Source organism: Lissotriton vulgaris, chromosome 1_1 (genome assembly GCF_964263255.1).
Source record: "Lissotriton vulgaris chromosome 1_1, aLisVul1.2, whole genome shotgun sequence".
Classification (NCBI taxonomy): Eukaryota; Metazoa; Chordata; class Amphibia; order Caudata; family Salamandridae; genus Lissotriton; species Lissotriton vulgaris.
The window spans coordinates 1,095,023,276-1,095,048,942 of NC_141685.1; the positions used below are offsets into that span (position 1 = coordinate 1,095,023,276).

The following is a 25,667-nucleotide window of genomic DNA, read 5'->3' on the forward strand; positions in this document are numbered from 1 at the left end:
ACTTAGGGCGAACAAAGCAAAACCAAAGGGGATGATGGACAGAGTGTTGAACATTGCAAGCACTCACACCCAGTCAACTGATCTGGGTTTAATCCATAATCATTCTTTAGCTCACTCCGCCACCCCAATTCAGACATGGCCATATGCAAATCAGTCTAACCCTGTGCCTCATGGGGACAGTCGAGCCCGAAATTGCAAGCCAGGTCTTCCCCAGACCGGAAACAAGCATCCTGGGACCGGTTTCTGGCTAATCAGCAGTCATCAGCGAGGCTAGCTTGAATCCAGTGGCAAAGTGAGCAATGGACCTACGTCTGGGCATACCCTGCCAACTTAGGGAGAACAAAGCAAAGCCAACTTAGGGCGAACAAAGCAAAACCAAAGGGGATGATGGACGGAGTGTTGAACATTGCAAGCACTCACCCACAGTCAACTGATCTGGGTTTAATCCTTCATCATTCTTTAGCTCACTCCACCACCCCAGTTCAGACATGGTGTGAGAAAGTGCCATCTTTCTTGCATTGGTATGCTCCCACTTTTTGCTGAACTGCTGATGTGCTTTGACTGAGTGTGCCCTGGGCTCCGGCCAACCAGGTGCCCAGGGACTGTGTTCCTTCCTTAACCCTTTTGATGCTCATGACGAGCTGAGCTCGTCATGAGGCACAGTTGAGCTGCGATTATGACGACCTGAGCTCGTTATGAAACTATAGTATTCAAGGAATTTCAGCACAGGATGGGAAAAGTCACAGCAGCCAAGGTGTTAAAGGCTGTGCTGAAACAAAACCCAATTGGCCTCTCTGGCCACCTATCAGCCCCTAGTAAATGGTACCCTAGGTACCCAGGGCATGGCTACCAGGGGTCCTAAGGGCTGCAGCACTTATTGCGCCACCCTTAGGGGCCCTGTACCCTGACACACACACTGCCTTTGCAGGCTGAGTATCTAAGTACAGAATTAAAGAGTCGACATGGCACCCATCACTGTGTGCCATGCCCACAATCCCACTGCGATGGTATACATCAGTCACCCCTCTATCCGGGTGCCCTATGCCAGTGGTGTAGGCACAATTGCATGAGCCCTGTGCCCCTACAGTACCCAGGGCCATTCCTGGGCACTGTAAGTGCAGTGCTGCCATTTAGTATATGGTGCTGGGAGGTCGCCATTACAAACTCCACAGCACCATGATGGCTTCACTGAAGACTGAGAAGTTTGGTATCAAACTGCTCAGCACATTAAACCCGCACTGATGCCAGTGTGAGGTTTAATGTAAGATGCACCAGAGGGCATCTTAGAGATGCCCCCTGGAACCTAACCTACAATCAACGTCTGGAGAGGCTGCCACACAGCAGACATGTTGCTGGACCCCTGGGTGGAGAGCCCCCCGCTCTCCTGGGCCTGCAACAATGCACATCCTGGGCAAGGTGCTAGGTCTCCTCCCCCAGGATGGGCAGGGGGAAGCTTCAAAGGCATGCCACCTCTGTGAGCTTCTCCAGACCATTTGCTGTACCCAGCAACTGGCCCCCACCAGTTCTGACCCCCACTCTGGCGGGAAGACTGATGGGAAACCCTATGTCAGGAAGGGGGGTGTGCCAGCCTGTGCCAACCCCACCCCTCAGGTGGGAGAGGCGGGGTGAAGCATGACCCCGGGCTCCGGCCATCTTGAAGATGGGGAGCCCTGCCCAATCACAGCTAGGTTCCTACCCCCACCCACAGAAGAGGAGCAGACTAGGGTGTGTACCCACCCCAGGACAGGAACCTATTGGTCCATGCCCTTGCACTACCTTTAACACCCCTAAATTCAGTATTTAAGGGCTCCCTGAACCTTCCTTCCCCAGATCCCGTTTTGAAAAACAAGAAGAACAAGAAGGACGACCTGGCGTGCAGCTGCTAACAAAGGGAAGACGAAAACTGACTTGGCCCCAGCCCTATCGGCCTATTGATCCTTGAACCTGCTCCTGCTTAACCCCGGCGACTCCTGCGGGCAGCAAACTCGAGAACCCCGGAGGACCTGCCTGCCTTGACCCTCTTAGACACTGGGACTCCCATGAGCAGAGGGTCTGCTCCAACATGAACATCCATGGTGCCAGTCAGGAACCGCGAATCCAGCCCACTCTGACCTGCCGAGCCCAGCCCGTGCCAAAGTGAACCAAGACCACGAGGACGACCCCCCGGCGACTGGGACCCGAAGTCCAGTGCCCAAAGACCCTCCTCGACGAACCAGACAACGCCTGCAGCATTAGAACCAGAGACCCCCCCAACCGCGACCAGCCGAGGCTAAGATTCCCGACACGAAAAGACACCCCTGCACCCGGCTCCCTGCAGCCCCTTGTGCATTCCTTTGGGGTACTTACCTCTTCTCCAAGATCCCAACTTACCTCTCGAAGTGGTGGTCGCACCTCAAGAATCACCGTCCCCGAGTCTGCAGCCTTTCTTCCTTTTTTACCTTTTCAATTGAATAACATTGGGCGCCCGACGCCTCAAAAGCACCGTGCACTCAGCCGCCTGAATGCTGCTGGAAGTGCACCCACTACCCTACTCTACTTCCCCACTTGCCCCGAGTAAGTGACCAGGAGCTCAGCTCCCACAACCGCGTGGCTTGCTTGCAGCCACCAACCGAAGGCCCCCTCCCCTCCATTTGATAACATTGAGCCTAACTGCCTCTGTACCTGGCTGCCCCTGTGCCGCAGAGGGGGTACCACCTGTACCTACCTGACCCTAGGGACCCCTGAGTCTATGCCCAGAACCTTAACTCCACCAGTCGAGTACTCATCTGGAAACTGATAACTCATTTCCAGCCATAGGATAACATTGACTGGTTTACTAGTAACTTGTATTTTCTCCATAGGAATCCGTTGTCTGCTTTTCTATGACATTTCTTCTAAGTGTCTACTTTTGAAAACATGAAATATTCCTTAAAAATCATACAAAATACTGAAACGTAATTACTTACCTGTCTTAAGTAGAGACACCAGTGCTAGACCTAGGACCCCAGTACTGGATTACAAACGTAACGAGAACGTACTCTACCTGTAACCTGAATTTTCTCCCATTGGATAACATTGCTAGATTTTCACTGAATAGTTTTTAAGTGTGAACTTTTAAAATACCTTTTTATTCTTCAAAAATCATTGCAATAACTAAAACGTTTTTACTAAACTGTTTTCAGCTTAGACTCCAGGACCGAATCTAGGATACAGTCCTGGAGTTACAAAAGTAATCGATAAAGTAATCAGCTGCATTTATGTAGAAAAACCCATTGAGCTCAATGTTAGATTGTGTTGCCTACTGCAACCCCATGTACCTGCTGTGCTTTTTTTTTAAGCCTTTATTGAGTGCCAAAGCAGTAGAAACAGCACACAGCTTTTCGCCTACAACCTGAGACGGCAGGCCGGCAGCCATGAAAAGAGGGGGGGAGGTAAAGGCAGACACAGACTTGAAATGACATGGCAGGATAATTAGACACAGCATGTCGCCTACAACCCCTCAGGGCCGGCCGCGATATAAATGAGGCTCAGTCAGGAAAAGCACATATCGTAACAGTGAGAGAAGGCAAACCATATACAAAAAGAATGCAAATGAGGCTTCTTTTATCATTTTTTTCCCCCAAACAACAGAACTGGGAACGCTCCCACCCGTAATGTACCACCATAACTTGTATGTGGATTAGAGGAGTTGGAGGCGAGGTACCATAGAGTGCAGCTAATTGGTAGGGACGGCCTTCGCCAGTATAAGAGTGGTCCACACCTATGAAATGCTTATGATGAACACGGGATAGGAGGGGAAAAGGGGAGGGGGGGGCGGGAGAGACAGCATGTAACTAAGTCTTTGAGGGCAGCAGAGTACCGAGGTCATGTGAGTAATGCTACGTGTAAGATGCTGGTGCCGCGAGCAGCAGGACGCAGTGCTAGTAGAGGCCGGGCAGCGGGAGTGGGCAAGGAGTGCATAAGGACAACCCATGATTAGGAGGCAGGGAAGTATCATAGGGCAAGGGGCCTAAGGGCGCAGAGTACAGGCAAGCACGTCCACAGGAAAGCAACCTGGGGAGGGAGGGAAGAAGGGAGGAAGGGAAGAGGTCAGGGCAAGGATCAGGCCAAGGACAGAGGAGAAGGGGAGAGTGCTTCAGGTATCTGGAGGGTCTTCGCTCTGGTGTCGGAGTAGGTAGGCAGTGAGGGGCCCCCATATGTCCCTGGGGCGTGACTTGTACGGTAAGAGTTCAGAGTAGTTGTGGAGGTGATCTTGCCAGGTAGACATCGTGTTGAGCCAGACCTTGAATTTTGGAGCACGGCCTCTACCCCATCTACATGCAACATGACATTTGGCCAGCAGAAGGCCCAACGCAAATTTTTTTAAATGTGTTTTCAATGCCGGGACCACATGCACCAACAAGGCAGTCTTAGGACAGGGGTCCATACCAATCCCAACCATATCAGATAACGCTTTAAAAATGGCATGCCAGTACTCCGCCACTGCAGGGCAGATCCACGCCAGATGGAAGAAGTCAGCCCCTCCCGGCACGCAACGGAGGCAGCGATCATTATCTCGGAGGCCAAGCCGGAATAATTTGGAAGGAGTGAAGTAAGTGCGGTGCAAGAATTTAAAGTGAATTAACCGTAAGCGAGTATTACCCGTCACTGCGGTGGTATGCGAGCAACTTTCCTCCCACTGATCGTCAGAGAGCGGTGTGTCAAGGTCACCGTCCCATTCACTACGAACCTTGAGTGGGGAGGGGATGGGGCAGGCTGGACGTGTTTATAAAGCATGGACACCACGTGTTTAGGGGTTTCAGTTTGTAAAAGCGAGTGCAAGGGGGGCAGGACGTCCGGCTCATCAGGAAAGTTCGGAATGACTGCCCTGACGTTTTGTCTTAAGCGGACATAGAGGAACGTGTCCAAGACCGTGGGGTGGATCTCCCCAAAGAACTGTGCCGAAGAACGGAACTGCCCCTGAAGGAAGAGATCTCCCAAGGTGTGAATCGCTAGTCTCTTGAGGAGCTTGCGCCCTATCTCCTCACAGGTGACCCTCAATCTGGGGTCGTGCGCTAGAGGCAACCATGGAGAGTATAAAAAGGTGACCTCCATGCGGGCCTGGACAGTGCAGTCCACTGTAGTGGGGTCACGGTCCGACATCTTCGATTCGGTATAAAGATAGCCCGATGGTTGTACCGGACGCATATAACCATCTTCCACCGCCAGGTGGGCCATGAAGGGAGGGGGATGTAACCAGTACGCCACAAAGTGGGCCTGGGCACAATCATAATACCTCTGAAAGTCAGGAACGTCAAACCCGCCTTGATGATAGGGTAACATTAGCGTCTTTAAACTGATCCTAGCCTGTTTGCCACCCCATATCAGTCTCGACAGTTGGGAATTGAGGGAGCGAAAGAAGTGGGGGCCCGGGCTGTAAGGTATGTTAATGAAAAGGTATAGCAACTTGGGAAAGACAACCATTTTTATTAGGGAAATGCGCCCTGCCATCGACAGTGGGAGATGGATCCATTTGGTAATGTTATCAGTTAGCTTGTCAAGTACGGTGCCATAGTTAGCCCTGATGAGGGTCTCGCGATTGCGGGGCACTATCACACCGAGGTACTTGATTTCCTCAGATTCCCACATCAGGGGATAGTCCAGGGGAAATTGCACGGTTTTATCTGTTAAGGCAGTGGTTCCCAAACTTTTTCGACTTGTGGCTCCCTCGACCCAATTGGCAGTTGGCCGTGGCTCCCCATCATGTCACTTTTTTTTACCGGTGCGGGGATGTAAGCCTGTTTTTAGGTCTCGCTTGCAGGCAGCGCGCTATGGTGATGATCACTTGTGTCTAAAATAAAAACTCTAAAATGGGGCGTTTAGCCCACCCATTACTTAACATTTTTTGGCATCCTTATCACTCTTTTTTGCTGCCTTCTAATTCTGCAGAATATTTGAGGCGTCATTTACTTTTGTTTGTGAACGGATGACCAAAGTACAGATTAATTCATGTTAATTAGTGTCCATTGGCTGCTCGTGCTGTGATTAATGTACCATTTCTTCTTTTTTTGGCATTATATTTTATAGCGCAAACTGGACTTGAAGGTATCAGCGCTTTACATGAGCACCAGTTACATTCCACAAATTCATATTTTTTCTTTTTTTTAGCGCTTCAAATGAGCACTAATTACATCGAACAACTTCACATTTTTTTATTTTTGGAAAGAAAAGGTGATTGAGTGATTGGCCCAGATCCAGAGGATGTTGAGCTGATGCCGAGACTCAAACCAGATACGCCAGTTCTGAGGATGGCAGCTTTGCCTTAGTGCCACATCTTACTTCACATCCTACTTCCCCCTCCCATTCAGTATCCTGCCACCCTCATTGCTTTTAGCAATGGAGCACAGAAGCTGTGCTGCTGTGCAGCATGGCTCAAAAATAATTGACAAAGCCAATAGATCTTGCAAAGGTGAGACCTAATGCCTTTGCCAATGTTTGTTGCTCACAGCAAAGTGGAACATTTCAGAGGACACCGGTTCTTCCCGTCTAAGATTCTGATACGTAAAAAAGCAGATTATACATCTAGGACGGATATTTTTATTGTTAAACTAAGGGAGGTTTGAGTTTTTCTGTGCCCATAGTTCCAACTCACTTCAACCTTCAACCTTTATCCACATCTGACACTCCCTGCTCCTTTTGCTCACACTCGCAGATTCTTTTTCATCCCTACTTTCTCCCTTTGCTATGGCTTTTCCATATTTCTCTTTCTTCTCCCTTCTGCATTTTTCTGTCGGTCTCTTGCCCCGGATAAAAGTTTGTTGAAGAAAAACAGGCGGCAGTCCCCAAAAACATGTGTCCCCGTGGGCAACACCTTCAAGCACCTGCCAAAATTAACCCCTGCAATAGCCGCAAATTCAATAATCTGTTCCAAAATAGGAAAGGAGGCTGTGATTCTGTCATTCACTTCGAAGTACAGTACCGCCCTTTAACGGAAAATACAGAGAGAACACAATTTCTCTGTCTACATTTATTGTTACATATGAAAACAAACACAGAAACTAGGTTTTCAGATCTTTTGTGCTGCCCATCACGATGCCAATAGCTGTGCAGACCCTTGCTAGCACGGTTCGAGGTTATGGACCATTGAGAGCTGAGGAGCTTTTACTTGATTACACAGACCGGAAGGGGACACTCTCACCTGGAGCTCCACGTGCTGCCCATTCCTCCGTTGAGAGCGAGTGCGGCCAGGTGAGAGCGCCCCATGGCGTTTATAACACCAGGTGAGTGCGCCCAAACGTCATGTTTGTACCGACAGGGGAAAGGCAGCCCATGCCGTTAGGGCAACCAGGAGAGGCGGCGTCCTGCTATACACGTCCCCAGATGAAAGCAGCCCTGTCATCTGGATACCGAGGTGAGAGCGCCGCAGGGGTATCATGGCGAGAGAGCGCCCCTTCTGCAGTACCACAGGTGAGGAGTGTCTCCAGATGCCCTGGTGATTGAGCCCTGCTGTCCTCCAACCCGGCTGGCCAGAGGCTGCCCCTGCTTTCAGTGCTATCATATGAGAGCACCTTCTGCTGACGCCCCTCCAGGGGAGTGCATCCCCTGCTATCAACATCCCTAGGTGAGCGCCCCCCAGGTTGGGATTCGTTGAAGTGTGGCACATCCAGCAGTGGAACTGCGTGGGATCGAGGGCTTTGTAAAGGAGATGTTTAATTGCTACATTAACACATCATTAGCTGCTACCTCGGCACAAGCTCTGTCCCAAATCGTGCGCGGCTCCCCTGGCAGCTCCTAACGGCGCACAGTTTGGGAACCACCGTGTTAAGGGGAAGAGGGCAGACTTCGCCCAATTAATTTGAACTCCCGAAATAGCACTGAATTTAGTGATTTCGCGCAGCAGGGGGTTGAGGTTATCGTGTGGCTTGTCGACATATAGAGTTATATCATCGGCATATAATGCCACTAGGTGCTGTCGGAGTTTGTCAGCAAGCGGCTCTATGGCTATCGCGAAAAGGACGGGGGAAAGGGGACACACTTGTCTGGTGCCTCTGTGGATGGGAAAGGGGGCAGACCGTGCACCATTGAGGAGGACGGAAGCACACGGTTCACCATAAAGCAGCCTAATCCAGTCAAGGAAGCTGTAAGGGATCCCCATGCGTTCAAGGAGATAATCCCATTCAAGAGAATCAAACGCCTTAGTGGCGTCGAGAAACACAGCCGCAGCCTCGCATCTTGGATTGATATCCTGTAGTACTGCCTGGAGGGTGCACAGGTTATGGGAGGTTGCCCTATTGGGAACGAAACCTGCCTGGTCGGGAAGGACCAGACGCTCCATCAGCAGGTTAAGGCGGGACGACAGGACTTTCGTTAGGATTTTGACATCTGTATTAAGTAGGGACAGGGGTCTGTAGGAGTCGCAGTGCTCCGGTGGCTTGCCCGGTTTCAACAGGGAAGTGATGAGGGCCTCGCGCATAGATGCGGATAAGAGACCGCCTTCAAGGGAGGCATAGTAAACCTGCTGGAGTATAGGGGCTAGGATATGGATATACGCTTTGTAGAAGTCGACCGGCAGGCCATCAGATCCGGGCGCTTTGCCTGACTTCATGGACATGATGGCATCCTTAATTTCATCCACTTCGAGTATATGATGGAGACATTTTTGTTGGGACGGGCCAAGCCAGGCAATAGCAGTGTCGTCCAGGTAGGGACCTAGGTCGATAGGGAACGACCTGTGAGAGGTATAAAGAGCGGAATAGTGATCGGTAAGAATGCAGAGTTGTGCAGGCAAATCTCGTTGTGGGATTTGGTGCTCATCCAGCAGAGTGGTGACATAGCCATTGTACCTAGGGGGGCGTACCGCGGGGGCAAGCGCCCTTCCGGGCCTGTCCCCCTCACCAAAGACCCGCGCGGTGTGTTGCTTGCCGAGGAATTTGCTCTCCCTTTCCGCCGCCTCGGTATATTCGTTCAGTTTGTCGCGAAGGAGAGCATTAGAAGCATGGTCCCGGGACTCGCGCGCGCCAATGCGCTCAAGCTCCCTCAGTTCGGATTCGAGTTTGCGAAGCTCACCCCGCAGGGATTTAAGGACCCCGCCCCCCTTAGAGATACACCACCTGCGGACAGTGACTTTGAAGGCCTCCCAGACCACGGTGAGGTCCGATACCGACCCTACATTTCGGTCAAAAAAGTCTTGGATTTCTTGTTCAAGGTCAGCTCTAAAGGCAGAATCAGCAAGGTGGGAGGGGTTGAGGCGCCAGCTGAGATACGGGGAGGTCTCAATGGGGATGCAAAGTGATATGAGGACCGGGGAATGGTCGGAAAAGGTCCTGGGAAGGAGTATAGCTTTGGTTAACCAGGGAGAGAGGCCCACCGATAAGAATACGTGGTCTAATCTCGCCCATGTGGAATGTACTGCCGAATGGTGAGTGCCCTGTTTGAGGGACGGGTGCAAGTGTCGCCAGGAATCGATGAGGGAATGGTCCGTGATTAAGGAAGAGAGGACGCGCTGGGTATGGGAGTAGTGTACTGCCTGAGGGTGAGAGCGGTCCATGCACGGCGAAACGACGGCATTGAAGTCGCTGCCAAGTATCACATGGCTTACCCCCAGGGTTTGAATTTTACCCCATAATGTGAGCAACGATGAAGTGTCATCGATATTGGGGCCATAATAGCATGCAAGAAGAATCAAATGAGAGTGTAGTGTCCCCCAAACCATGCAGTATCGTCCCCCAGGGTCTACCTCCGTCCCCGCAGGCACAAACCTCACACCCCGCCGAACCAAGATCGTAACACCCCTGGCATAATTAGAGTAGGAAGAGAAAACCCTGCAAGAAGCCCATCTAGATGCAAAGAGGGATGAGCTATCCGACCGTAAATGTGTTTCTTGGAGCATAGCTATGGAAATACACTGCCTGTCTAGGTACCCCAAGATTTGCCTCTTCTTCCTTGGGTTGTTCAGCCCCCTTATATTCCACGACACCAGCTGGAGTTGGTGCGCTGGTGGCATACTCTCTACGTCACCCATTCACACAGAAGTAGCATCTTGTAGCATGAAAGCACATAGTTGAAGACCAGAGCACACTCAGCTCTGAACATAATAAGCTTGCCTCGCAGATAACCCCCCCACGTCCCACCCGGGAACATCAAAACCTGTATGGCTAGGTCGTCAGTAAGGAAACAAAAAACTTTCCCACCCACACCGGCAACCCCAACTGGCCGGGAATTCAACCCCCACCCAGTACCTCGAAACCCAAACCAATTACTCCCGAAACAGAGTAGAACACAAAGACCACTTCCCAGGAGGGAAGAAGTGCTCAGGGGTTCGCCCATTGCACCTCCTTACTTACACCCACTGACTACAGGTGAACCTGTCGTCTGAGGTGGGACGGAGGTGGGTGACCGAGCGCAGGCATGCGACTCAGACAGTAAGACCCTACATCTAACTAGCATCCAACACAAAGCACACAAACCCAAGTGTGTCCAAAGTGATATTCAGCGCCCTGTCCTCCAAATCAAAAAAGAATAAAAAAGGAGAGGACAATACCATCACAATGTTTCTCAGTCCTGTTGCGACAGTGGTGATTGCGACCTGGATCTGCGCAGAGCTGCATCTTCTCCACCCCGCTCCCTCCTGCAGCTCTTAAGGAAGTCCTCTACCTGATGGGGATTTTGAAAGAGGTGATGTTTGCCCTGGAATGTCACTTTCAGTCTGGCAGGGTAGAGCATAGCATAGGAAATCTCCCGCGCCTGGAGCTTCTTTTTGACCGTCGTGAATTTGCGCCTGGCCTCTTGAACGGCGAAGATGAAATCAGGAAAGAAGGAGAGGGTGGTATTACAGTAGTTCACAGTTCCCACCTCCCTTGCCCGTCAACACCGAGTCTCTGTCTCTATAATTCAGGAAGCGCACAATTATGGGGCGAGGTTGTGCTCCGGGAGGCGGGCGCGCCACCAGGGATCTGTGGGCTCGCTCAACAATGAAGTGCGACGAGAAGGATTCTTTCCCAAATAGTTCGACGAGCAGGTTCTCCACGAAGGTCTCCATTTTACCAGTGTTGGTGGTCTCCGCAAGGCCCAGGATTTGGACGTTATTGCGCCGAGACCTCGCTTCCAAGTCCTCGTTCTTATCTGCGATGAGCTTGAGCAGCCTGTCCATTTGAGTGACCTGGTTGCTTGTCGAGGTGGCGCCATCCTCCAGGACAGAGATTCTATCTTCCGTGTCCTTGATACGGGTGTCATGCTGCTCAAGCCTGGTGACCACGCTGTCCATGCGTGTGTTGATGTTCTCTATTTTGGCGTCAATAGTAACGAGGCTTTGCTTCAGACCTAGCAACAGTACCTTCCAGTCCTCATCCGGAGGCGTCTGGGAGACCGGACCGCCATCAGGCTCCGGCGTCGATTTAGGAGTCTTTTTAGTTTCAAAAGGGATCTTGGACTGCCTGGCGTCACTGCGGCCCATGACTCCTCTGGGCGTCAGCGATGACGGAGGAGAAGCAGTCGCCAGGACGCAAAGAAGTGGAGGGTGGAGGCTGAGACAATGCCTCTCAGGCCGTGCACTCGCAGGCAGTAGTAAGAAGCCGAGCTAGGAGGCCCAGGCCGCCCACCAGATGGTACCTCTGTAGGGGCGCGGCAAGGATGTTAGCCCCGAAGAAATGGCAGCACCACGGACCGACGTCCCACGCAGTGCCACCGACTGTACAGGCCTCACAACGGGTCGGGCCCGTGCCCCCCGCACCAGGATTGAGGACGTAGGTCAAGCAGCAAGTAATGCAGCAGTGGCAGGGGGGGGGGGCTAGGGGAAGGGGGGATGGACGGAGAGGACCGGGGAGCTCGCCGCCAGTAGCAGAATGTCAAATCGGATATGGAGTGCAGCAGGTATGACGAGCCAGGTCAGAGGGGGGGGTCCACAACGGGGCAAAATATGTCCCAGGGAAGGGTCCAGGACTGCGCAGCAGCCCCACAGAAGCGAGGCCCGGAGCGACCCGGTCACAGCCCGGGATCAGGCGTCTGCAGCACAGGTAGCGTGAACGATCCGACCCCCAGACAAGTGGCGCAGGCGGAAGGATGTTTTATTGTTTCATGACTACTGGTGTATCAGGGTAATAAATTGTCTGGCTGGACTTTTTCCCCCCCAAAGAATATAGTTCCATTTGTTCTATATCTATTTTCCTTTATAGTTTCTTCTTCTAAGGACCCCTGTTCTTGACAATAAAGTACCTACCCATGGTCCTTAGTATATTGCCCCTTGGGTTCCCTTGTCCTGTTCTAATAATAGCAGGCGGAAGGTACAGTCAGTCCGTGCCTCAGGTGGGGGGGGAGAAGTACGGAGGGGCAAGTCCAGCGTTGTTGCCGCTCCAAGCCGCCCCAGCCGCCCCCGCCAGAAACCGGTCCCAGGATGCTTGTTTCTGGTCCAGGGAAGACATGGCTAGGCAGTTCGGGCTGGACTGTTCCCATGAGGCACAGGGTCAGACTGACTTGCATATGGCTGTGTCTGAACTGGGGTGGTGGAGTGAGCAAAATAATGATGAATTAAACCCAGATCAGTTGACTGGGGGTGATTGTTTGTCAAAAGCAGTAGCCCACTTACCTGTCTACAAAAATTCAAATCTATGTTCTGCTTGCTACACTATGTATTTAGCAGCTGACACATTAACCCTCTATGCTGCTTTATGAGTCAAACTGTGATTGGACAATAGACAGAACTATCCCAGTACTGCATTAACAACCAGAGTTATCTTACTACTATTATCATACGTCAACATTGTTACAAGAGTCTTAAACCTTGTAAGGTATGCAAATAACATCTATGAACAAGAATGTTTGATTCTATTAAGGACACAAAAGCGAAGAATATGCAATCTCTTCCTTGCTTTATTTTACAACAGCAGACATGAATAACCATATAAACACGAAAAAAACAGATGTATGCAAAACTACATATACCAGAGATCCAAGTTAACCAAACATGCCAGAGAGAATGTCCAACATTCATTCAGCAATCCTGTCAACGTATAAACCAGAGCAACATCCTTAGCTCTGCCTCTTCTGCTGTGAGAAAACCTTGTCTTGCGTATCAAAAATCTCATCATTCTTACTTTTGATCTGAAACTGAAGACAAGAAAACCTAGATATCTGCTATACAAGCAGGTGGGTAAAATTACATACTATATAAGTATCATCAACAAGGTCAAAAGAAATCTATAATACAAGTAACAGGTGAGATAATCTTCACCTCTGCATCCTTATTAGAATGAAAAACCCTTGTTCATTAATGTTATAAAATTTTCAATTCTATGCCGGGACAGGAGACTTCAAATTATGCAAGTTTAAAGCTTATCAACCACCATGGAAAAAGGATCACTGGCTGGATTATGATAGAATCTTTAAACGTGGAATCCGACGCCCAATCCTTCATGTGGAAAATCCCAATCGAGCTCCCACTGCAAGAGACTTGGGCGCAATGGCTTTCCAGACCGAGTGAGCGTCAAAAACAGAAGTGTTGATTCCCGCTTTGGAAAGAAGCCATTTTAACCAGTGTTACCAAGTAGGAAAAGACACCGGACCATGGGGCCCCAACAAAAAGATCAGTATGGATCATCGAGGGGAGGGGTAAGTAAAGGAGCCGTAGCAGACTCATATTCCCATAAACAATTAACTACACAGAGTTTTCTGTCAGTTGGAAGAGCTGGGAATACCATTAGCCTCGCTGCAGGATAAGCACGTTTGAATATCAGAAATGAAACATCCTCATGCGTGAAAGATCTGCATGAGAGATTAAGCGCTTGAACATCAGAGACCCATTTGCAAGAGGCGAGTCACAATAACAGCGTTAATTTCGTTGAGAGTTATTTCCTGGATAAAAGAGTTGTCAGGCCTAGATTGAAGAATTTGAAGTATGATGGGGATATCCCAAAGACACGAATATTTTGGTTGAGGAGGTACAGAAAAATGTACTCCTCTAAGAAGCTTAGACACCAGCAGGTGTTACCCCACTGGTTTGTCGGCAACAGGAAGGTGACCTGCAGAAATAACCGATCTGTAAGAATTAATGGTACGGTAAGAAAGGCCACCTGAGGCCAGATAAGCCAAACAAAATGGGGACATAAATCCCATCTGCTGAAACAGGATCCAAACTCCATTCCACCACCAGCCAGACCATTGTTTCCATTCTGCTTAATATTATTTATGTGTGGAATCCAATCAGGCTTTGTAAATGAGGTTGAGAGCCTATTTAGAAAGTCCTGGCATTTGCCAGTGCCTCCAGAAGGTCTCCAAGCCACTAGTCTCAATTGTTGAGTCATGACCATGGGATGTTGTCATCCGAGAGGGTCCAGCAGGAAGCTGGTAACCAAAGAAGTAGGATAGGTCACTCACAAAAGAATACCAACAGAGTTGGAAACCAACACTGAGTTTTCCAAAGGTGTGAAATCAGAATCACCTCTGCAGTCTGTGCGTGATCTGAAGGGACACTCAATAACATGGATAAGGGAAGGAACAGCATAGCTCCATACACTCCAATTCTGCAAGAATGCATCCGTTGCTACAGCCAATGGGTTCGGTCTCCAACTGTAGAAGGATGGTAACTGGAAAGTTAGGCGGGATGCAATGCGGTCCATCTGGAATGGACCCCATCTCTTCATCAATTTGGAGAACTGGTCCGGATTCAAGTTCCACTCGCTGACATCTCTAAGGTGCGGCAAGTGCCAGTGGGCTACTAAATTCTGAACCTAGAAAATGAACTGCTATGACAGATCTTGTGTAGGAAATAATGCCAAAAGCCTAGTGCTATTTCCACTAGTAGCCGGGATCGCATGCCTACCAAATGGTTGATTTATTGAACTGCAGACACGCTGTCCATTTTCAACAGAATACAGTCATGGATACGTTGGGGCAAAAATGAACGAACTGCAAAGGAACCCGCTAGAAGCTCTAGACAGTTGATGTCTACAGAGTTCTTCTTTGGACTAGCGTCCCTCTATTGAAATGTCACAGCAGCAGGAAGGTCTAACCCCAACAGCTGGCATCGGGCTCCACCACCAGGTCCAGAACGAGACAAAAAATGGCCTTCCTATTCCTAGCGTCCATATGGTCGAGGCACCGCTGCAACTTGTGCCGACTTCTGGAGTGAGGACCACTTGATCTGCATAAGACAAGCCCTTGCATAAATGAGAGATCTTCAGATGCTGCAGAGTGTGGTTTTGAAGATGACCCGTGAAAATGACTTGGATGGACTATGCCAGAAGGTCCACAAGACGTGCTAGCCAACAAAGTGTGATTTTGCATGGTGAGAGATTTGAGATTTTCCTTTTTGATTAATCTTATTTTTTGGGGTTGGGAGGGCCAAGATGGCCAACACAGGAATCAATGGCGAATATCAGGGAACTAATTTATTGAGCTGATAGAAGATCGGACTTGTTGAAGTTGACAGATCCTAGAGATTCTCAGAGGGCATTTGCGAGACAACTGCTTCTTGAGCAAATTAGGATTGTGAGACAACAAGAGGACGTTGTCCAAGTACACACTCAACTGGATCCCTCTTTCGGTCTCTCAAGTACTCCACCACTGGTATGAGGAGCTTGGTGAAGCACCAAGGTGCTGATGAGAGCCCAAATGGCATTGCTCAGAATTAGTAAGTAAGACTCTGCCATTGAAACTGTAAGAAACGATAATCTGGCAGAAACATGGGAACTGTTAGGTAGACATTCTTCAGGTCCAAATGGTTCAAGAAATCGCCTTGTCTCAGCAAATCTCTAAACAAATGAATCCCTTCCATTTTAAAATGGTGGTAAAGGTTCCAATAGTTGAACTCCATGAGGATAAGACTGAAACCTCTGCCTTTTTTGTCCACGAGAAAAAGGATGTAGTGAAAGTCAGAGGGATGAAGATTGCATACTGCTATGGTTCATTTACGTAAAAGGGAAGACAATTCCTGGTCTATGAACTGACTCCTGTGATATTGACAATGGAGCTGAAGAGGAATGAACTGGATCTGGTAAAACTCCAGGTGAAAACCTCAACAGTCTGGAGAACCCACACATCGTGTGTAATTGACATCAGTTGTGCAGAAAATAAAGAATCCTGCCCCCTAACTCAACTTGGGAAGAAAGCGGAAGACACATCTTGGAAAGGGGTACTGGCTGCTACTTCACATATGTCCCACGGTGATATCTGCCTCTAGAACCCCTTGCTCGGGTAGGGCAGAAGGAGGTTCCCCTCTGCACGCCATTCCATCCCAGGAATTCTTGTTTGTACTGTCTTTGAAATGAGGAGGCTGGATATTCAGAGTGGCTGGTGGAGCAACCTTGGCCTCGACCAGCAGAGGTAACAAGGTGAAATTGGAATACCTTTTTTTATGCTGCTTGCGCTTTATCCAGGAAAGGGAAAGTATTCACAAATTTCGCAACCTCCTTTACAAAAGGGTTGCAAAAAAACAGACCCTCGGTTGAGGGACAAGCCTCATTTGTAGCCAATTCAGAGAGTTTAGGGTCAATGTGAAGGAGGAAAGAGTAATGGCGTTCTGGAAGACAAACAATTATTATTGCCCAAAAAACGAACTGCTCGTTGGGCCCAACCAGCTAATACATCCCATCGATAGACGTATCTTGGTCTTTTGCCAGGAAGGCCGTGTCTAAGATTTTCGCCAAACGACCCCAAATATCCTAGAGCTTGTCCTGGCAAGCTTTCCATGAACGATCAATCCCATTCTTAGGGTCTTTGACAAATCTACCTAGGAAGGTTGACAGGTTAGGGTCAATGTCAGGGGTCAAAGTCTTGTTAGGCTTGTATGGGGGCGCACAGGAAAGTAGTCCAAGAAAAAACTATCAATTTTGAATATAAGAAAAAGTTTATTTATTTAGTATTGTTCATTCTTTGTAAAAGTATTCACAGTACAAGAAAATCAGCCAACGCGTTTCACTCCCTACCAAGGAGTTTCTTCAGGGCGCGTGATTAAACCGGTAGCCTGTACTCAAGTCCTCGAAAGGCGTAGCAGGATTTCCTTAACTCCTACTTATCCTGTCGAGTAGGTACAGCTGTGTATAAATACTTGTTTTCACCTTAAGTTGTTCGTGTACCACAGTGGAACCTCTCAAATGTAGTTGTGTCAATTCCCCTTTTTCCCTGTGGCATGTCACGCTCCGATATTTTGTGTCCCGGTGAAGGAATTCATATCCATTCCTTCTCTCACAATCATGTGGTGGTTCAGAAGTAATGAACCTAGTAGAGTTTCCTCATCCACGTCAGTATACCGTCATGGATGGTCCCAAGCTTGGAATTGACACAACTACATTTGAGAGGTTCCACTGTGGTACACGAACAACTTAAGGTGAAAACAAGTATTTATACACAGCTGTACCTACTCGAACGGGATAAGTAGGAGTTAAGGAAAACCTGCTACGCCTTTCGAGGACTTGAGTATAGGCTACCGGTTTAATCACGCGCCCTGAAGAAACTCCTTGGTAGGGAGTGAAACGCGTTGGCTGATTTTCATGTACTGTGATTACTTTTACAAAGAATGAACAATACTAAATAAAGAAAATTTTTCACATATTCAAAATTGATAGTTTTTTCTTGGACCTCTTTCCTGTGCGCCCCCATACAAGCCTAACAAGATACCAGTGATCTGGATAACACAGCGACGCCAATTAGCAGCTGACGTCGAGGGTGGCTGCACAGAAACTTACAAAATAATCGACTGGAACTGGGTGTTAGGTGCGGCACTGTAAGGTCCGCTGCTACATTTCTTGCGCATTTCAGGGGTCAAAGTCACCTTGCCTGCTAAGGAAGACCTGAGACACTCCGAGTGAAGGCGGCAGGGTTAGGAGAAAGCATCCACTCTATGGAGAGTGGATGCACTATATTGTCGGGATCAAAGGTATCCTGTAACAAGGGGGAACAAAGAGGAGCCAGAAGGAGTTTTGTCAACCGAAGAATCCAAACTCCTTTTCTTAGGGGCTGGTAACCAAGACCTATAGTCTTCTTCATTTGACACTTCCAAATCACACTCTGGATGTTCTAAATCCTGTATAAACACCAGACTATCTGCGACATCATCAAAAACATCCCTCTAGAAAGGCCGCCATAAAAGCCAAGTAGGCCAATTTAAGTAGTTTCAGGGCATCCGGCTTAGACGACACCTTCAGTGGAGTAGCTCTGGAGGCACTTTGAGGCGTTGACCGAGGCATACATTGAAAGAAGGTTTGAAGCTGTTCCACCAAAGTTCCCAACGACTTTGCTATGGTCCTGTGAACATACTTTTGCATGGCTTGGGATACAAACTCTTAGTTAGGACCCAAAATGTAATTGGCAACATTCCCTAGTATCAAATCAACAGACAAGTCAGTAGGACTGGGCCGAGACATAGTTGACAGAACACAATGAGCAGTCTCAATTTAAGTCCCCAAAAGTCAAACGCTCTGTAGATATAGAGGGCAACTTGTTACTGCTCAAGGCAAGCCTTGTAATAAAAGGAGGGTGAACCCTGGCAAGGTCACAAATATACCCTTGGTCTAAAAACACACCAATACACAGAAAAATAAACGTGTGTGCAACACTAAAATCTGAAATAAAAGGTTAAGTATGTGTGAATTAATAGAACAAAAGGGTTGGTTGGAGCACCAAAGAATAAGGAAAGGTGTAACAAGGGGGGAAAAGTATCACCCAAAGGCTATATATAGCCTGTCTTCAATTATTATTGCTGCCTTTGAAGGTCTAAAAGTTTAAAATGTTTACAGCCCCACTGGAAAGCGTCTCATTACCTGAAAGAAATGCCTGCCTCCACCAAAGGAACGGCCGAGAGGGAGGTCTGCATGCATGGCCACGACGCATAGGTCCTGTTGAAGAGCACGCTCGATGAGGCCTGTGAAGAGAGGAGCAGGAAGAGCAGGCAGAGAGCAGCCGCATAAGGCTTCGTTGAGCGGAGGAGCATTGCCAACAAGGTAAGCAACAGTTGCAGTGTCAGTAAAGGACCGGGGTGAATGCAGAGATCACACATACTACTGCCCGCGTCTGCCGCTTGAAGAAGAATCATAAACTGGCAGCACTGCAGGTAGTATGGTGCTCCCCTGCCGGGGACAACTACAGCAAGACTGCCGCCAACAAGCAGTCCACATGGATGGTATATATATTAAAGAAAAAAAACAATCCTAACAAAACTAGTTCAAGCAACAAAATAAAAAATAAAAACATTGAAAAATATTCTGCAAAAATACAATATTAAATAGAGTGAGGCAATACTTAAATGGCTGCCGAGCAGCAAAGAAGAGGCAGAGTTAAGGATGTTGCTCTGGTTAGACAGGATTACTGATTGGATGTTGGACATTCTCTAAAAATACAAGTTAACAGTCAGGCTCTGCTTTTCAAGCTTCGCCCATCACAACTCCTCCTCCTTCCCACCTCCAACATTGGCCATCAATTTAGGGGTTCCAAAAAAAAATACTCAACATATAACCGCACAAATTCATGGGTTTAGGGCAGAAAATAAACAGTTGCGGCCCGCACGGATCGGGGGGCAATGTAAAAAAATTAAAACTTACCTTTTCCCCGGATCTCTCCTCCACATCGGACTCGAGCTGGACCAGGAAGCACCCAGGCTCACCTGACCAATCACAATGCTGCAATGCAGCGTTTTTAGGTTTCGCCTATTACCATTCGCTTGCGAATGGAATGGCGAAAATTCATGGGCTCGATCGAATAGTCAAACCACTGCGGTTTCCACTGCGATTTCTTTACAGTGCATGTGAGGTCACGTGACCACAAAAGCGGGTCACGTGACCACACACGCACGAGCATCTCCCTAATCCGCCTGCCCCCACCAGGCTCTCCCGCCCCCATCCGGCTTCCCTCCGCGCATCTGCCTATCACACTTCTCCCCTCGCACGCATTCCCGCCCCCCCACCAGGCTCTCCCGCCCCCATCCGGCCCATCTGCCACCAGGCTCTCCCGCCCCCATCCGGCCCATCTGCCTATCACACTTCTCCCCTCGCACGCATTCCCGCCCCCCCACCAGGCTCTCCCGCCCCCATCCGGCCATTTGCTTTTTGGAGCCGAGCATGGCGGAATAGTCTTGCTTGCCCGGGTTTAGCTTGTTAATCAATACAATTTGCTGACTCGCGCGTTTTCATCTGTGCAGTGCAGCTCTTCCGCCTTTGTCTTGCATCAAGGCTTTCAAACTTTCTTTCTTGAGCTTGCTTTTTTATTCTTCTGTGATTTGCAGCAGACCCAGCCGACTATTGTTCTCTCAACTTGCGGCAGGACTGCGGTGACAAGAGGCTACTTTCTTTCTTGAGCTTGCTTTTTTATTCTTGTCTGCTTCATTGTGTTTGCATTTGTTTTGGCCCTCACCCTCAGTTAATCTAAATACGCTAATCTCCATTCCCCTTCCTCACCCCCCTCTGTCACCCACAAAGCAGGCGCGCTCTTAATGAAAGAAATCTACTTGGACGCTTCGTCCTTTACCCTCCCTCCGCCATCTATGCCTTGCGTGCAGCTTTTTTTTACCAGATGCATTGTCCGCTTCATTGTGTTACATTAATGGAGTATGAGGGCAAAAAAATATGCAGTCTGCCCATCGCACCACACGCAGTGCTACCTCATATCCAGGTTCAGCTAGTGCTTTTTGCAGCTGGTCAACACCCACCTTCACCACTTTCATGTTCGCAGCCCGGCAATAGAAGAGGGGAAGGAGAGAGAGGAAGAATCCCCGAACCTCCCCAAGGCGCGGGTCACAACGTCATTCATGATTAAACTAAAAAGTACGCATTGAAGAATTTAGCATGTGTATCAGGTATTTTTTTTTTTATATTGAAACTATTAAAATGTTTGCTTACAAATATTTACACGAGCATCTCCCTAATCCGCCTGCCCCCACCAGGCTCTCCCGCCCCCATCCGGCTTCCCTCCGCGCATCTGCCTGCCACACTTCTCCCCTCGCATGCATTCCCGCCCCCCCCCCAACAGGCTCTCCCGCCCCCATCCGGCTTCCCTTGTCTCTCTACCCGCAGTTTAATCGTGGTAAGTTTGTTGGTGTCAGGAGCTTAGAATTCCATGTTTGACTCTCGGTATGATGCCATAGCTTGTTTCATTAATTTTAATCATTCTGGCCAGTTGTTAGACTACTAGTACCATGATGCAATGCCCCCCTCACATTATCAGAATGTACAAGTTAGGTCCAATGCGAGCTTTGTTAAACTTCCGCATTTCTGACACGCAGTGAATCGTGCACGCCGGACTGAAATTTGACTGCTCAAGCTTCTGGAAACAGGCAAGTTATGAGGATCTGTTCGATCGTGCTAGAGAGAGCGCACTCTGCATTCACGCACACGCTCACATCTTGTTTAAATCCATCCAGGAATTTACCGACATGCTAAGAGTCTGCCGTTGATGCCTTCATGAATGAAGTGAGTTCAATCAGCTCCCGCGGTGCGGGGGGCCCCCTGTGCTCCAGGAGCCCCTCCCTAGCCGTCACCCAGCAACCACTTTGCACTCTGTCCGAGCACAGACTTAGAGGGAATGCTGTGCATTCTCCGCATGGCTCTCTTCCAGCACCAGAGTACAATTGCTGTTCAATATTGGTGCCGGTCGTTCAGTCTATATCAGTTCGCTTAAAAGTGTAATTACTGAGTAAGCTGCTTTCTTGATTACACTCGTATATTAAATTACTTTACACAGGGTCACGGCAATGTGAAACCTTTCTCAAACTTCTCTCTATGACAACTGCAATCCACCACAGAGGATAACAAGAGACAATAGCGAAGTAAGAAGGTTCAACAGACAGGCTCAAAGATCAGTACTCCGTAGTAACAAGAAGGTGACATGTGGCACTTAACAAATTAACAAAATGTAAAATAAATAAAGATGGAGGCAGTGCCAGCTTGAGAACCTGTATGAGGAGCCATAAAGTAGCCAAATGTGTTCTCCCACAACCTCAAATATCTGTCTGCCCCACCCCCCTCTGACCAACACAAACTTACTCACACATACAACAAGCACTGGCGTTGCCAATAGGTTTCGCATTTGGAAAGTTGGAGCTATTGGTTTTGTAAATGACATTTTATATTTATATATTGTTATTGATAATGCCAATAACGATATATAAATATAAAATGTCATTTACAAAAACCAATAGCTCCAACTTTCCAAATGCGAAACCTATTGGCAACGCCAGTGCTTGTTCTGAGCGTCGTGGTTTGGCGCTCAGACGGGACCTGGGCATGTTCTACTCTCAGGCTGTAATGCATCCTGTGTGGATAACATACAAAGTCAAAGCCTCATGTGCACTTGGAGTGGGCAAACCACCCCTCCCCTCCCCTGTCCTGTCCTGCTCTGAGAGCAGAGCAGCCCCACTGACAAAGCAGCAGGAACAAAATAAAATGATAATAACATTGAGTTATTATCATTTTATATTGTCTTTAGTTACACTGCTTAAAAGCAGTGGGGCGACATTCCCCCGCCTTAGCTGAAAGTAAAGCCAAACAAGCATTGGCATAGCCAATAGGTCTCGCTTTTGGGACCTTATCAGTGAATAGCCATGCAACCCTTGATGTTGTCTTATCTAGGATATTTTGCTGGATAACTAAACATTTATAATGTCCCAAAGGCAAAACCTATTGGCTATGCATTGGGGGGGCCTTGTAAGTGTTCAGGTAGAGCTATTGACTTTGGCAATGTTTCTAAGCTGTGCTGTAGAGAAGTGTGGCTGCTGTGTAGCATGCTGAGAAGTTGTAATTAAAAAGTGTAAGAAGCACTGAGTGATGCTGTGGTGTCGTTGAGTGATGCTGTGCTGACCCTGAGTTACGCTGTGGTGGTGTTGAGTGGTGCTGGCCCTGAGTGATGCAGTGGTGGCGCCGAGTGATGCTGTGGTGGCGCCGAGTGATGCTGTGGTTGCGCCGAGTGATGCTGTGGTTGCGCCGAGTGATGCTGTGGTTGCGCCGAGTGATGCTGTGGTTGCGCCGAGTGATGCTGTGGTGGCGCCGAGTGATGCTGTGGTGGCGCAGAGTGATGCTGTGGTGGCGCAGAGTGATGCTGTGGTGGCGCCGAGTGATGCAGTGGTGGCACCGAGTGATGCTGTGGTGGCACCGAGTGATGCTGTGGTGGCACAGAGTGATGCTGTGGTGGCACCGAGTGATGCTGTGGGGGCACCGAGTGATGCTGTGGGGGCACTGAGTGGTGCTGTGGTGGCACTGAGTGGTGCTGTGGTGGCACTGAGTGATGCTGTGGTGGCGCTGAGTGATGCTGTGGTGGTGCTGAGTGATGCTGCATTGGTGCCGAGTGATGGTGTGGTGGCGCTGTGTGATGGTGTGGTGGTGCTGAGTGATGCTGTGCTGAAAGCGAGTGATCCTGTGGTGGCCCTGAGTGATGATGTGGTGGTGCTGATTGCTGCTGTTGCGGTGCTGAGTGATCCTGTACTGGCCCTGTGTGATCCTGTACTGGCCCTGTGTGATGCTGTGGTGGTGCCGAGTGATGCAGTCGTGGTGCCGAGTGATGCAGTCGTGGTGCCGAGTGATGCAGTCGTGGTGCCGAGTGATGCAGTCGTGGTGCCGAGTGATGCAGTCGTGGTGCAGAGTGATGCTGCAGTGGTGCAGAGTGATGCTGCAGTGGTGCCGAGTGATGCTGCAGTGGTGCCGAGTGATGCTGCGGTGGTGCCGAGTGATGCTGCGGTGGTGCCGAGTGATGCTGCGGTGGTGCCGAGTGATGCTGCGGTGGTGCCGAGTGATGATGTGGTGGTGCCGAGTGATGCTGTGGTCAAGGTGAGTGATGCTGTGGTCAAGGTGAGTGATGCTGTGGTCAAGGTGAGTGATGCTGTGGTGGCCCCGAGTGATGCTGTGGGGGTGCTGAGTGATAATGTGGGGGTGCTGAGTGATAATGTGGTGGTGCTGACTGATGCTGTGGTAGCCCCGAGTGATGATTTGATGTCGCTGAGTGATGATTTGGTGTCGCTGAGTGATGATTTGGTGTCGCTGAGTGATGATTTGGTGTCGCTGAGTGATGATTTGGAGTCGCTGAGTGATGATTTGGAGTCGCTGAGTGATGCTGTGGTTGCTTAGAGCGATGCTGTGGTGGCGCTGAGTTATGCTGTTTCCACTGTCATCCATGCCTTCAATATGGATAAGCTCAGCAACACAAGATGCTATGCTGTAAAGTGCGCTATAAAGTGCCCTTGAACACCACACAAACTTATTGTGCTACTGCCAATAAAATACCAGGTAGTTCTGTGCAAGGGTGAGTGCTATGGTGTTGGGCCCAGAAGCATAGTTTGCACTGTAAACGTTTTACAAACTAGACCTGAACTCATCACTGAGGTAAATGCATGAGGGTAGACCACACTAATTTAAATGATTTCCCTATGTCAACCCTGCTGCCACAGAAACTCTACTGGCTCCGACAGATGTAAATTAAGTTCAAGGTCTGTGCATCATTTTCTACGCCTTTCAAGTTGTGAACCCAACTCCAGAACCCATTCAAAAGCTTGTCACTCACTACATGCCAGCATGGACCCACTAATTTAGTAGTGACATATTGATCTTCCAACAGAAAACCAAAGGTGAAGTTAACAGAGACCGATTGAAAAGGCCTGCACGTCTCCTTCGGGTAATAGCTGTAATTCTATCTGGCAAAGTTACCTTTTCTGTTTCTATGAATTACTCTTACATTCTTGTAAGTGATACGGTTTGAGGTATTTATGGAGCATTCAATTCTGCTATCATTGATTAGACGCAACCTGCTCCAGGACATGATGTAAATCTGCTTCTTCCACTAAACTCTCACATTCAGTGAGAATGGGATTTTTTTGCCCTGCTGCCCCCAAAAGATGACCAGCAGAGATAAAGAGAGGGCACTCCGCTCGCGGACACAGGGTGCCTGGCAACGTGAAGAAATCAAACAGTCAAAAGGAGATTATTAGAATGTCGGGGAGAGATCAAATATTGCTGGTATCTGCACCCACACATGGCTGATTTATAGGCATGCTGATAATGTGCTGCGGCTCACTGTCAGGAGTACATGACAGCTCCTTAAGCTCTGCGAATAAATTACTGCTGAAGCCCCGTATAACATTTCTCCACCTAGCAACCAAACATAACCGGACGAGGCTCCCTTACAAGGAGCCAATATGCTACAAAGAGAAACACAGGAAGTCGAAGTGCGAGCGAGGCCGCGTGCTCAGTAAATACGAGTCGAAAGAAAGCACAGACTTTGCAAATGTCACCCCTCCCCCCAGAAAAAGAACTGGCAGTCCAGGAAGCCTTCCAGTGAGGCGCCAATGATGAGGTGACGATAAGCAATCAATCAATCTGCATGCTAAAATGAGGGGGCCCGTCATGCAGATGTATAAAGAAAGCAGGCAGAATTAGCAAGTTAATTACACGAAGGCTTCAATCCTTAGAGCAGAAAACCCACTCTACTGTCAGAAAGAGGATAGGGTTCATTGACGAACAGAGAATACAGATTCACCGACCGGATGATAGAGGACACAAAACGCCCATTTTACTCCTTCAGTTTTCTTTAGACCGCCCTCCTTTGCAGCTTGAGGTCTGCCTCTCTGGACAGATTTACAGTTTCTGACTTAATGTAGCTAGAGCACTGTTGTAACTTGCATTTAAATGCTTTAATCAAAATCATGCCTGAAAACAGTGCCCACCACTGCACCTCCTGGTACTGCTTCGGCCAAATTGGGATGTAGGGAAAGATATTAATTAGCAGGAACAGCTTGAAGAACTTTA

General features: G+C 48.9%; 1 protein-coding gene across 3 annotated transcripts in view; it reads right to left on the bottom strand.

Annotated features, from left to right (window-relative positions):
* Positions 1 to 25,667, bottom strand: part of XRCC6 (X-ray repair cross complementing 6) — a 173,681-nt gene that overhangs the window by 147,103 nt on the left and 911 nt on the right. The window lies entirely within an intron of this gene.